The 14,816-nt window shown below is 40.5% G+C and overlaps 1 long non-coding RNA gene across 1 annotated transcript; it reads right to left on the reverse strand.

Annotated features, from left to right (window-relative positions):
• Positions 1-6,727: 6,727 nt before the first annotated feature.
• On the reverse strand, positions 6,728-14,122 carry LOC144365646 (uncharacterized). The gene is made up of 3 exons (XR_013424339.1): positions 13,189-14,122; positions 10,961-11,797; positions 6,728-7,316 (listed from the first exon to the last, which is right to left on the reverse strand). It is a non-coding gene; the product is annotated as an uncharacterized LOC144365646 (long non-coding RNA).
• Between the last annotated feature and the right edge of the window lie 694 nt (positions 14,123-14,816).

The raw sequence follows: 14,816 nt of genomic DNA on the forward strand, positions 1-14,816 counted from the left end.
GATTGTCAGACTTACAGTGTCCCCTCAGTGTCCCTGCTGCTTGACTTCCTGGTATCTAATGCTGTTGACCATGATAGCTTCTTGAGCCTTGGCGGACAGTTTCAGAGGCATGTATCTGGCTTTTGTCTGGCTTGTGTTTATTGCCCTACATCTTGCAGTGGGACTTCTCCATCTCCTTCCCACATTTCTCTTTGTGTAACAACTCTTTAAACTCTTCATTCTAAGGTTCTTTCTTGGTCTCTATCATTCCAAGTCCAGCTCCCAAGCTCATTTCAAGCCCAGCGCATGGAGGACCCTGATATGCAGCAGTGACAGTGTTCATTATACTTGTGATCCTGTGTTGGAAGAGGGAGGTGGCGTTTGTTAAAAGTACTTTAAGTGATTCTGGCGTATTGTCCTTTCCCGTCAAGATCTTGCTCTTTCTGGATGACCTCATCTCTGCACAGTCCTTCACTGCCGTCTTTGTGCAGATGACTCACAAATTTGAAGCTCTATTTTTTACCTGTTTTCTTAGTTCCAAATCCATATGTTCAACTGTTTTTTATCAACCTCAAATTACTTGTCTTACCATTGCTTTTAAGTCAAACTGTTCAAGTTGAACTCAATATTTTTTTTTCCCTCAAAATGATTATCATGCAGTTCTTCTACCTCCATGATTATCCAAGAAAAAATTCCTAGGGTTCATTTTACGTTCTTTCCCTGACATTAGTATCATATCCAGTGGGTCCTTTGGGCCTTTTGTTTCTCATTTCTCAGGCAGTATCATGACTTTCCCCTTCTTTCTCTTCTCATTGATGCTATCATTGTTTCATCTTCTGTCTACTATATTATTTTCATGCCTACAGCTTAGCTTTCTGCAATGGGTCTTCTATTCAGCCCCCAGAGTAAATTCTCAAAATACAACTTTCATCATGTCACTTCCTGGACTCTTTTGAATCCCCACCATTTATAGGATAAAGTCCAAATTCTCCAGCCTGATGTCAGCTCTTCACTGTCAGCTGAGTAGGAACAAATTTCACTGACCCAGTTTCACTTATTTATTCAACAAATATTTGTTGAGTATCACCAGGCAATATTCTAGACACCAGGAAGACTGCAAGAAAAAGATAGGAAAACTTCTAACATGAGGAGAGTTTACATTATAGGTCAGGGAGAAAAAAAAAATAAACACATACCCACTTATAATTCCTAGTTAAAATATTAAAAAGGATGGTATAATAGAATATTAACTACACAGCTGATCTAAAACTGGGAGTCAGAGAAAGCATCAGACAGAAGGTGGCATTCGATATGACATCTGAATAAAAGAAGGAATCAAAAGTCTTGGAAAGAGGATTCTTAGTAGAGAAAACATGACAAATGTCCTAAGGTGGGGGATGTGTGCCATGTTTGAGAATGAGAGTAAGAAGTCTTTGCGGCTGGACTGCATGAACATCAGTGAAATAAGCAGGGAACAGAGCATGGGGCTTCAAAGAGCTTGCTGAATATCTGGATTTTATTTTAAATGGAGTTGGTGGGCACTGAGGAGTTTCAATCAGAAAACATGACTTAATCTGTATTCTGGAAAGATCACTGTAGCAACTTGCACAAAATGGCAGCAGAGAGATATGTTGGACAGGGGTAGTATTTAGGTATGTTAGACAGGCATTTGAGGCACAAGAGAATGGTGAAGAGGATCAGAATGGGAGTTGGTATGGAGAAGATATTATGACTGGGCTTGAAACGTATCTTTAGAGCACGAAGTCTTATGATGGACTCAGAGGAGGAGGAAATGAGAAGAATCAAGCAAAACTTCTACATTTGGAGATTTTAAATGAAATACCAGTTTGAGTTTCAGGGCAGTTGGTGTAGTTACTATGGATTATTGACTAATCGATATTTAAATGTCATTCAAAAATCAAAAGAAGAAAAGGAATCACTTAGAGAAGGTATATAACTACAGGAAAATACTCATAACCAAGTGCCAACACGAATGATAACATCTGGTTTGGGGAAGAGAGACTACGTGGGAAGAGACTGATGATGAGAGAAAGGAACATGGAACTGGAGGCCTTTATGAAGCTGAATGTTTGCTGGGATCAAAGCCCCTGAGCACATGATCTGGAAGGATAGAAGTGGTGATCAGAGACCAATGGCTTGTAGCAGAGAGTTGAGAAATGGCACACTGCTTGTGATGACAACTTTGAGGTATAACCAGGGAAATGTTTGGCAGAGATGAGGGGGAGGAGAGTCCATTGGAAATGAGGAAAGCGTTGAACGAAGAGGCCACAATCGCCCTGTTACTTTCTATCACTCTTTGCCCTTTAAGCTGGAGCCTACAGAACAATTTTCCATTGCCTGAAAACTGCGATCATGTTTCACATTTCTGTCCCTTTTTCAGAGTCATTCTCTCTCTTTCAAAAGCTGTTTGAGGACTCAGGAACACATGCACATTCTTCTCAACCTGGGGTGAATAGCTCATATTCTCTGAGGGTTTCTCAGACTCCTGCTCATGACATCCCCTTATGGAAACTGATCCCTTTCTCCTCTGTCGCCTTGTATGTGTATCTCATGTGGAGCACACACAGTCAGAGCTGTTTATTCAAACAGTAGATTGCTGGTGCTTAAAGACGGACCGTACATTGTACCCAGCTTTATAACCTCAGCTGGGATCAGTGACTGTACAAAGGAGAGGTTTCATCGGTGTTGGAACTGAACACACTCATCCCATTTGCAAATGGCAATGTCCAGTGGCCTGCACTAGATATAAAGATACTGGGGAGAGAAAGAAGAGAAAGGGAAGTTTAGCCATCAGAATGATTGGGATTCAGGATCATAATTTCGGTGTCTATATGTGTAACCCTACTCTTATAACATTGGGATAAAAGCTCAAAAATAAACTGATATGTAACACATTTTTGTCCTGTAGAATTTGCCCATCTGCTTTGGTCTTTCATATGTTTCATGTTCTGTCTGGATCTCTACTTATCTTTGACTCTCTTGTTCTTCCTTTCTATGCTTATCAATCCAAATAGGTAACATTAACTGCTGTAATATACGACTCCAAAATCAGTGTGGTTTAATAGGCCCTTGGTTTACTTCTTGTTCAAAACAAGCCTAATGTGTATTAGCAGAGGGCTTAGTTTTGGACAGTCATTCTGAAATCAGAACTCTTCAATTGTATGCCTCCTTTTAAGACCTTAAAAATTCTCTACTGAATCTCCTACAATCAGCAGAGAACGAAGAGGGTGGAAGAAATCCCCAGAGCTTATAAAAATCAGATCTAGAGATGGTATTTATATTCCATTGCCAAAATTCAGTAATATGGCTACAATTAACCTGTAAGGACCTAGGAAATAACATGATTCTGTGCTCAGGAAGGAAAGAAAAAAAATAGTTATTGATAGGCAAGACTTGGGAGGGGAGGGACAGCTTGCCCAAGAATGATTCAGAGGTTAGCCCCTCACAACATGCCTTAGGTACCATCTCTAGACAAGTCTTTAAGACGCACAATCCTGGAAGAGGTCTGAGGCCACAACTGAAGTGATCCACCCACTGCCTCATGTGGATTCAGCCCATAGGCTGTTTCCAGCCCACTGGTTACACCACGGCAGGAGCTGGGGCTGCTGCAACCACACTTGCCAAGCCAGGGCAATTCTGGCTGGAACCAAAGATCTGCCCCATGTTCTGGTGTTTATCCCAATCTCTGACCCCATGGAGGGAGAGGCCACCTTAACAACCCTGTGGCCTATGTTTGGGGTCCCTTTCGTGGAATCTGATGCGAGCCCTGTCCGGTGCAAGATGGCAGCAGAGCCCCCACAGTCCTTCTGCTTCTCTCCTTCACCCTGGTAAATGCAGTTCCAGCAGCCCTGCGGGAAGCTGCCTGGCCTTTTGTCTTTGTTTACTCAACACTGGCATTTTCTGCCACAATATTTATGTTTAATCTCAGGCTTCCACATAGTTTCTGGTCAAAGCTGCCTTCCCGTGTCTGTGTGTGTCTAGCCAGGTCCGCTCAACCTACGCGTCCCCTCACAGTCACTCACCAACCAGCCTCACACCCACCAGGCACAGCCCACCCTAGAGTGTCAGACCACTCCTCCTCTGCACCCCCTTACTCTCCATCCAAAGAGACACCAGCATCTCAAATACAAAGAAGTCAGATGGCGTGCAAACAAGTCACCTGATTGTTCAAGCTTGCTTTGAAAAGCTTGTAATTCATGATGATTTTTTTTTAACTAAAGGACTAAAGTCCCTAGTAGTTGAAAATTTTTTAAAAGACCACACTTTTGACTTTATCACTGGTGGTAGAGTGCATTAGTTCCACTATCAACAATATTAAAAAAATGTGATATTCCATATTGTTAACTTGACCATTTTATATCTTTTTTTTTTTAACACAAAGACTGTGCATTTATAATTCACTAGGCACTGAGAAAGCACAGGGGTTACAGGTATAAACTGCATAGACTAGTCTCTGGCCTAACAGAGACTGTTCTATTCACTGTATGAATAGTTTTCTGGAAGGAGAACTGGAATCTGGACAAATTTCTAAAATTAATTTATAAATAAAAATGCTATTAAAGTAAAAAATCAGGGTATTTTGAAAGATAGTAATTATGTACAGATGGTTTACACAAGTTAGGGAAGTTGTATATAAGTGAGAACACGGAAGATAAATGTGAGTTTGCCAAAAAAACAGTGAGAAGAGTGTCCAAGACAGAAGAAAGAGAGCACTGAAGGCTATTTGGAGAATTGGAAGAGTCAAAAGATGGCCCCCGGTGGCTGAGTTGTGTGGGTGTGGGAGGCATACGCAGGGCGGTGATGCCATATGAGGTTGGAGGGAGGGTAGGTGTTGATACATGTTGTCAGTCATTTTTGAATCTGAATTTAATCCTCAGGAAAACAGAGCACTTGGAAGGATTTTCAACAAAGACGTCAGGGGATAAGGCACCACGACTCCTGCAGGGGAGGAGATTGGCAGGAAAAGGCATGTAATGGAATAGTGGCGGCTGTGACAATGGACTGCAAAGGTGGTGTGGTTTACACTTGGGCTGTAGAGAGGTCAGTGAGGATGGACAGCTATATAAGGGAGATATAGTATGGTTATGAAAAGGACCATAATTAAAGGCAATAAACCTGGATTTCAAAATCACTACAAGAGTTTGAAGATTCCCAGCCCATTCAAATGATATTATTTGAGGAACTGGAAATACCAATTATTCTGATTTGGTCATTACACATTGTATGTATCGTTTTGATGACAATCTAAGCATTGTCATCAAAACGATAATTTTAGACACACATAAAAGGCTTTGGAGGCTCCACATACCTGCAGCATGGCCAGTTGCTATGGCTGTCCTCTTCCCTAACTTGGAATTGTCAACAATTCTCATGAAAGTGCTATATCAAGAAAACTTACAAAGCATTGTTCAAAAAAAAAAAAAAAAAACCTCTAAAATTATATCATCAGACCTGAGCCCATCATGAATGGATCTCTCAGAAAGGTACACTTCCCATGAAAACGCTGTAGTGGGAGTTTGAAAGAAAAGCCAGCCATCTGGGGCTTGGGGACTGGATCTGTTTTCAGTGACACTTGGAGGTGAAATTCTCTTTCTAGTTTTCCCCTGAAACTGAAAATCTACAGATCCTTAGAGAGGTGTTTTGGTGGTTTCATTTAGGAGTTACTGTGAAAGGCATCTAGGAAGGGCCCATGTAGACTCACGGGTTTTTTGAAGGATCAGTCAGTCTACAGGATCAGAAGAGGCTGCCTGGCCCTAGGCATTTTCAGAATTTCAGGGACAGAGGATAACATTATTTCTTTAGCTTAATATATAAGAATGCTAAACCCTTCAATTCTTAATATATGCTTTATTCCTTCTCTGTGTGTATGATCAGAGTTATTCCAGAGGACGCTGCTCCCTACTGGAGTTTAGCTTCTACCCACAGAGGCTGGATTCTGTTAATGAAACCTTAGACTCTTTGGTGCACTTTGTCCACAATTTTAAGCACTAGACCCTGATTCCAAAGAAACAGGAAAACCCTATAATGATTAATACATTTTCAAAATGGAAAAGACGACAAGAATTTTTGAGAATACCACTGTTAGATTAATAAGAGAAGATGTTCTGAATTGGAGAGAGTCTTGGTCTGCATGAGGCTTCCCATCAGGGCAGTGAAAGCCACCAAGAGCCCTGACTCCTTAAAGTCAAGTGGTCCTTGCTGTATGGTTGGAGCATCTTTCAGCTCTGGTCTGACGGGGAGCTAGCTCACTTGGGTATGGTGGCTCCTGTTTTCTCAAAGTCCATGAAAGAGAGATGCTGTCCATTTGAAGTCATTAGTCCTTCCAGATCACTTTTATTTTAGTATTTCCATGGAGAGCAAGCAGGACACCTTGTAGTATAAAAGGAAAAGAAGAAGAAGAAGAAGAAGAAGAAGAAGAAGAAGAAGGAGAAGAAGAAGAAGAGGAGGAGGAGGAGGAGGAGGAGGAGGAGGAGGAGGAGGAGGAGGAGGAGGAGGAGGAGGAGGGAAGATGATTCTGTCTTTGAGCTGGTGCAGTTTCTTGGTTTATCAGTTACCAAAATATTTGAGCATCAACTTGGGGTAACCTGAGTAGTTATGGTCTTTGTTGTCCTGTAACAAACACAAAGCATTGTACAAAAGCAACTCATACTAATACTTAAGTAAAATTCACATCCTGTGTATGATTTATAAGCATATCTATTTACAAATTTATTTATAGATTACTGCATTGCTTGTGAAAATATGTGGGTTTATTTTATTGAACAAGATAAATTATTTAACATGTCTTGTCAACCTCAACAGAAAAATCTCAACTCGGTTATATGTGTTCCTTTTTGCTTTCTTTATCACTCCATCTCTTCTTCTGTCCTTTCCTCGTTTCATTCAACAAATGCCTACTGAGCACCTACTATGACCACTGTGCCAAGGGCTGGGCTGTAATCTTGATGAAGGAAGGAATACTGTGCATGCTAGAGTCGTGAAGTCCAACACCACATATAATTTATACAAAGAAAATGCAACAATCCATTCACATGATCCTGGGTTTCTTCTCTACTTATATTTCTTCAGTTCTACCTTCTAGTTCTGTTCTGCTGCTCTTTCTTAAAAAGAACCAAAGACTTTTTGTATTTTTAATTCTTACATCAAAACGTCTATTTCATTTTGGCTTCTTCCCCAGCCCACTCTGGTAGAAAGCAAATGTCAATGAAAAATATTCTGAGGCCACGAAGATAAGCTGATTTTTCACAGAAGCCTGGGTAGTTTCATTCCTGATCAGAGTGAGGTTCCAGGTTTCCAGCTGCCCTGTCACTTCTCTCCTGCAAAGGACAAAACATTTGTGCTTGTGAGACAGACAGCCCAGTGTATAGATCTAATTGTATATTTTCCTAACTCTCTAACCCTGGTCTTCCAGTGTGAAACAAAATACCAAGACCAACAATGAAAACCAAACTGAAAATAGCATGCCATCCTTCATGTGGGTATTGTATCTGTACCTTGAACATTCTTTGCAGTGTGATCATGGTGCCTCAGAAAAATACGGTGTGATCATATTTTCATTAATTCATTATTTCACCACTTCTTCCCAAACATTATGAAGGGAAGAAAGGAGAGAGAGTATGAAAGGTGAAGTCTGGGATTTTTTTTTTTTATTGTTATTAGGTTGCAATTGGGAGTAAGTCGTTTTAAAAAAAAAAAATAGTATAAGGCCAAATCATCTAAGGCCATCCGAAAGAAAGACAGAAGAGAAGAGAAAGCACCAGAAAGACCTAATCTGGTTTGAGGTAGAGCCTGATGGGTTCAGGTCCTGGATAAGGGATAAGTTCACAAGTGAGGTGCAGGGGTGGGGGTACAGCCCCAAATGTGGGTGCTGAAAAGGAATGGATAAAGAAAGCAAAACAAGTCTTTCAAGTGACCTCTAAAATAGGGCCCTGTTCTTGGATGCTGAGGAACCACAAGACACTGAGCACATCTTCTTCTTTAATTATTTTTTAAAAGTCTTATGATGTATTACCCCTGTTTTATATTTAAGCAAACAGGGGCTGGAGAGTTAAAATGAATTTCCCCATTTAAGTTGCAATAGTTCTGCAGTAGAACCAAGACTGAGCACTTAATTGTGTTCATTACAGCTTTGGTTTGGGGGAATTCTCTTCTTCCATTAAAAAAAAAAAAAATCTACTTATGATAATTCCCTTTAAACTTCTCAACATTTCTTTTGTTCTCTTCTTTGAAACTTGCAATACCTAAAACCCTTTAGCAGATCTCCATGTCTTATAACTTTATAAGTAAACCCCTTAGCAAGAAGTAGAGACTCTTTCTAATATGATGTAATCAAAGCATGTCCAGACATTTTATATGAAGAAACTAAGATTTACAACCAAGCAAGTGCCGAGTCTACCCTCCTCATTCCAACTATTTTGTCTATCAAAATGTCCCTTTGCATCTCTCTGCTAAGAACCCAGGTTATGGCATCATGGAATAGAAACTGGTCATTTGATTGCATCCTACATGAAGGAACATAGGAATGACTCTGGACTGTCTCCATGCCGCTGGGTTCCAGGTTCTAGCTGTGCTCAGTTTGACCCGTCTTTCCACCAACTGGACTCCAGCTTTGATGGCCTGCTGAGCAGCAGCATGTCATTCAATGACAATTCAGACACTCAGACTGCAGAAGCATATGGAAGACGAACACCTGCTGAACTGGATTTTGACTTGGACATACATTTCTCCAGAAGGAGATATGCAAATGGAAAACAAGCTCAGCATTGTCAACCATTAAAGAAATGCAGATCAAAACTGCAAAATGGTACTACCTCACACCCATTCGCATGCTATTGCAAGAATGAAAGAAAAAAAAAAAGAAAGGGAAAAGGGAGGGAGGAAAGGGGGAAAATATAAAAAAAAAAAGAATAGAATAGAAAGGAAAAGAAAGAACAAAAGAAAAAAAGTGCTGCTGAGGATAGGAAGACATTGGAACTCTTATACATTGTTGGTGGGAATGTAAAATGGTATAGTCACTGTGGAAAATAGTATGAAAATTCCTTAAAAATGAAAAATAGAATTGCTACATTAAACTGTAATTGTAGGTCTGGGGTTGTAGCTCAGTAGTAGAGAGCTGGCCTTGTAAGTGTGACGCACTGGGTTCAATCCTTAGCATCACATAAAAATAAATAAACAAAATAAAGATATTGTGTCCATTAAAAAACAAAACAAACAAAACCCACTCTAACTATACTTCTGCATATTTACTCAAAAAAGATATTTGTATACGCATGTTCATAGCAGTGCTGTTCACAAGAGCCACAACACAGAAGCAATCCAAGTGTCAATCCATGGATAAAATAGATAAATGAAACATGGGGTACATAACTAGAGTAGTCAAATTCATAGAAACAAATCAAAGTGGCAGTTGCCAGAGACTTGAGAGTTTTTCTTTTGTTCTTGTGGTACTGGAGATTGAACCAGGTCTTGCACATGCTAGGCAAGTGCTGAACTTGGAGCTACATCCTTGGCCCAGGGGTTGTTTAATGGGTACAGAGTTTTAGTTTTGTAAGATGAAAAACTTGGGAAGATTGGATGCACAATGAATGTAACATGGTGGATATAGTTAGCACTACTGAATTATACATACATTTAGAAATGGTTAAGGTTGTAAATTTTATATTATGGATTTTTACCACGATTTTTTAAAAAGTCAACTGTATTCAAATGTTTTAAAAGTCATTTAAATGGAAGATTGTAAATGCATTTAAAATGCATTCATTGGCTGGGTGTGGTGGTACACACCTTTATCCCAGCAATTTGGGAGGCTGAGGCAGAAGGTCTGCAAATTCAAGGCCAGCCTGGGCAATTTAGCAAGGTCCTAAGCAACTTAATGAGACGTTGTCTCAAAATAAAATACAAAAAAAAAAAAAAAAAAAAAGTATTGTTGTAAAAGTTTGAGTGATTTCATGGACTTAGAAAATATAAGTACACTTTCACGGTGCAACCACCACTTTTATGTTGTCATCTTTAGAGGACAGCCACCTTCCCTCAAAAATATCTTTGATGACCTCACAGGCTTCTGAATTCTTAGCATGATGGATTGCATTTCTGAGCAAAGCAATATTATATACCAAATGTTCAGAGAGTTTTTCAGTCAATCCAATGTTCCACCCGTTATGTAACTTTTTGGTTCTTTACATTTTCATTTGGAAAATGACTGTCTATAAAGCTCAGTAAATCTAGTCTGTGCACCATTTAGACTATTTATCAAACAAGTTGGCACCAGATTCTATGAAAGGAAAGTTGGAACATTCTAGACTAGGATGAGACAGGAGAACAGCCTTCAACCTTTAATTAGCTCTGAAATTATCCTGTCATAAAACTCTGTTTCCTTAAAGTTTTACTGTTTAAAATCTTCTAATTGGACTTCACAGTTTTTTTTATAGTTAATATTGCTACTTAGTTTCAGTTCCTTCTGCCCATTTTCTGATCCTTGAGTCTAGCTAAGAAGTATCCACATTTCTCGCTTCTTGCAAGCTGTGAGATCAGTGGACTGAGAAAGACCACTGGAGTCCACCCTCCTCTGGGGCATTCCCACAGAAGGCTTCTCTATCTCTGCAGGCAGGTTTGGTGGCTTGGTTTGGTTTGGTTTGGTTTTCACAATCTAGAAGCCTAGATGTACTCAGATTGTAATCAATCACAGAAAGTGCAGGTCCAGGAGCAAAACAAGAAATCTTTCAGAAACTCTGTAGTAAAGATACGACTTATTTACTACCTTATTTTTTAAAAAAATCCATGTGGAACCAAATATCAGAACTTCACTTTAGGACAAGCTGTTGTTTGTTTGGAGATCCTGTGTTACTAGGAAATGGGCACCATCATTTCCAATCAGCTACCAATTCCTGGGTCTCTGGCTTCCTCTTTAGGCTGGTTTATAAGGGTTGATGACGGCTGAGCAAATAAATTGTGCAATGCATACCTTTATGTGTAGTGGTGTCTTCTGATGGTGAAGTTTTAGGGACTTTCTCCACTTTCTTCAAAGTATGGCAGGACATTTTGATAACCTTGTGCCTGGCTGCACCTCTTCATTTTGCCCCAGGCTCCAACTTGAGAGCAGAATTCCTACTTTGCAGCTTGTATTTTAGCAGCTGATGCTGGCCATACAGGCTGGAGTGTGAAGAGTTGACCTTGAGAGACTTTTTCTAGGTGACAACTTTCTATCCTAAAAAAGTTTACAGTCTATTTTCTCTCTCCTTTTTGAAATTTGAAAAAATATAAGGAAATAATACATTTTTTTTCCTTGTAGCTTTTCATCAGTGTATATGGAACACATGGAGTTTTATCAATCCTTGGTCTAATATTTTATCATCTTATCCCCAATTTATCAATGTATAATGAGACAATTTCTTAAAGTTGAAAACTAACTCAAAGATATAAACTCATATATTTAAAACCTCAATATCATATCTTCACAGAAGAGAATGGGAAAAAAAACTTACATCTTCAGTAACTGATCTCTGTTGGCTAATACATGGTCCCTTTTAAAGGGATGGTTCAGTGAGAAACTGTACTTCATAGAGCCTCTGTTCTTCCTGTTCCCACTGACACTTTCCCTATTTCCACTGTTCCCAAGTGCCATCAGGAGATTTAGGTGTATTTCTTTAGTGGAGGGATTGCTTAGTACCAGTGTGAGATCAAACATGTCCACAATAGTCTTGGCCATTCTTCAAATGTTTTATCTTAAAGGACCAAATCCTTTAAGGACATTTTTTTTTCTTTTCTTTTTAATTTTAAGATGCAAACATTTTCCTGGAAGCTTAGAAAAAAAAAAAAAGGAAGGTCAACCATTAACCTTAGAAATAATAGTTAACACCTCAGTTCAACCGAATTCATAGTTTTCTTTGTTAACAAGTGTTTGTTAGATATTCTGCATTACTACTTGTAGAATTTGAGATGATATGAAGCAGGTTAAAAGGTGAATGCCAATTCTTTAAGGGGACAATTTGTCAAAATATACCATCATAACACTATATCCTTAGTATTCTTTCAGTATTTGGGGTGGGGGATTTTAAAAAACATGTTTATTTCCCTGACCTGGACCCATGGAATAAGATACTAACAGAAAAGAGTTAAACATTGTCATGGGTAACAGTAAGCAGGGACATTGTAGGTGGCATCACGTCACCCCTGATCTGAAAAGTGTTTTCTGCTCTCTCCCTGGCACTGCTCCCAACTCCACCATCAGACTCAGTTGTTCTCAGAGCATGTAATGATCAGAGGCTGTGAAATGGGTAGGGAAAGCGGGCTCAGCTGGACTCATGGCTCAGGGGAACCACAGCTGGAGGGAAGAGGGAGCTGGAGGCGTGCTGTCCTGGGTGGGGGGGTCCCACATGCAAGGCAGAATTGCTGGAATCAGGAAGCACCTGTCTCACTATGTAAGCATTTGGGACAGGCAACCGAGTGCAGCCCTTAAGCCCTTCTGAGAAGTCCCAGAGATGGGCTGGGGACCCTAGGAGAAGAGGAAGATGGGCACTGTGCTCCCCAGAGTCTCAATGCTTTGCAAATTGCCATCATAGACTAGAGGTATCCACCCCAATCAAGAAGTTTGCAGAAGTGGGGTCCTCTGCAAACCCATGCAGAAGATTCTTGAGCAAAAGAGTTAATTTTAACTGTCAGTTAAACAAAAAAATTCTGAAGACCAGTAAGGAAAGCCCATGGCAAGTAAGACATTTCCAGCTCCTCCACTACTGAGTTCAGGAAAACAGACACTGCTGAGTGAGTTGCTGGAGAAATGGAAAGATGACACTGTATTAAGCCAGGGGAAATAAGATGTACCCTGAAACCTACCCTCAAAGCCATTTCCCCTGGTAGAGTTCCAGCCAAAAACAGGTCTGAACTTGAAGGGAAAAGATTTGGTATCTGATGTCACAACAAACTTCAGGTTTTTAAATATCTTGAACAGGACATTCCATTTTCTGAATTGAGACTATATAATATAAAGTGGCCATAAGATCATAAATTAGTAGCAAATTCACAGACCTCTCGAGTTTATCATTTAGGGCCTGATGAGATTACTGTTTAAATTACTGATTAAGTAGAAAAAGTAATAGATGCATCTTTATGACATCATGAGCTGGGGTCTACTCAGTTCTCTTTGAATTATAGTCTGGCTGGTGGCAAAACTATTAAAATCATTATTTCTCTCACCTTCTTCTGATGCCTGCATCTTCCCCTACATCTGAAGGTGAGTTGACACAGCTTATCTGAGTGAGCATTGTGTTAGAGTCCCAGGTGGGACCAGAAAAGATAAACAGTCCAATTTTGCAGATGCAAACACTGCCTTCTTATGCTCTTTCCCTCAGGCGCACCATGGACCCATCTTCAAAAACACAGCTTCTGTAGCCCATCAGAAGAGGCAGAGAAGTCACCATGTAAGGCCCCAGCAGCAGAGGAAACTCATCTTCCCTCCTGAAGAATTTAATATCTCAGTCTCCCTGTCACAAAAGGACGTTGGACGATCTTCGGTGGAGTTCCATTTTCTGTATTTGGAGCATCTTTCTCTCCTATAAAACAATTTCCCAGCACCGCTCTTGAAATGCCTGCAACTATTTACTTAGAAGCCATGAGGCTCACCCTGAGACCAAAGGCCATTCTGTGTCCCTCTGTTTACATTTCTACCTTTCATGGCCTTGGCATTCTGAGAAGCCTTTGTGAAAACAGAGCAGAGTCCTCAGGGAAAGGCTCTCAAGGTTGGAGCTGTAAATTCTGCCCTCTGGCTCCACAGCCTCCTTCCTACAATGGTCCTTAATCTCTGTATTACAGAGGTCAAGGATCCGTCCGTCCTGCTGTTCTGCGTCTCTCACTGAAAGAAATTCCCACCTGACTCCCTTCCTAGTGCAAGGCTGATTCTCTGATGACCTCAGTCTCCGCCTCCTGTATCCTACAGCAGAAACCTGCCCTTAGAAGTGAGCATTTTATGGGCGAGTGTGAGTCTCTGGTATTTTCTTTAAACAGTGCTCCCCATTATAACTGTCCTCAGTGGAACTATCTGGAGACTTAATAATGCTAACATATATGAAAGGGCCTGGGTTCAGGGCTATGGGAACTCACCTGGATACAAGTCAAACAATGAGTTGTCAGACTTGACAAAACCAAGGGAAGAAAAAAGCGGACAGTTTGGACCTAGTCCTTGAAGAATAAACGTAGGCTTGACTTTAACCTCAAAAGCACCCTGTTTCTATAGCATCTGGAAAATATTTGAGTGTGAACATTTGAGGTCACTTCTTTGGGGATTCCAAAGTCTCCTCCAATTGTAGAGATTCCATACATGTGCAAATGCATGTCCTGAGCTGTGGACAGGGTCCAGGAGAGAGTAGCCTTCTCCGTAGCCCCAGCTCTCGATTCCAGTGGATTCAGTTAGATCTCCTTCCTCCCCTCCTGTTCTATCCCTTGCTCACCTGCTTTGGGGATCTGGAGACATGCTTGATTGTCGTTAAGGGGTGTTGGGAGTAGGAGTGGTGCTCTGGTTTTATCAGATAGAAGCCAGTGGAGCCAATGCACGCCATGGAAAGCCCAGGAAAGTCCTCAACAGAGCTACCCAGGCCAAAACATCAATTTGCTGACAAACCCTGGCAGAGACACCCTCACTGCTGCACACAACATCCTTTGAACACACCCAGCAGATAACACTACTCCTCTGTTCATAGCCTTCCCTACTTCCTCCTTTGTTGCCCTTAAATCAGCTTTCAACATAGCAGCCAGGGTGACTGTGTTCAAAAGTATGCAGAATTCTACCACTTTTGTGTTAAAAAAAAAAAAAAAAAAACTCAAGTGGT

The sequence above is a fragment of the Ictidomys tridecemlineatus genome, chromosome 7, assembly GCF_052094955.1.
Source record: "Ictidomys tridecemlineatus isolate mIctTri1 chromosome 7, mIctTri1.hap1, whole genome shotgun sequence".
NCBI lineage: Eukaryota > Metazoa > Chordata > Mammalia > Rodentia > Sciuridae > Ictidomys > Ictidomys tridecemlineatus.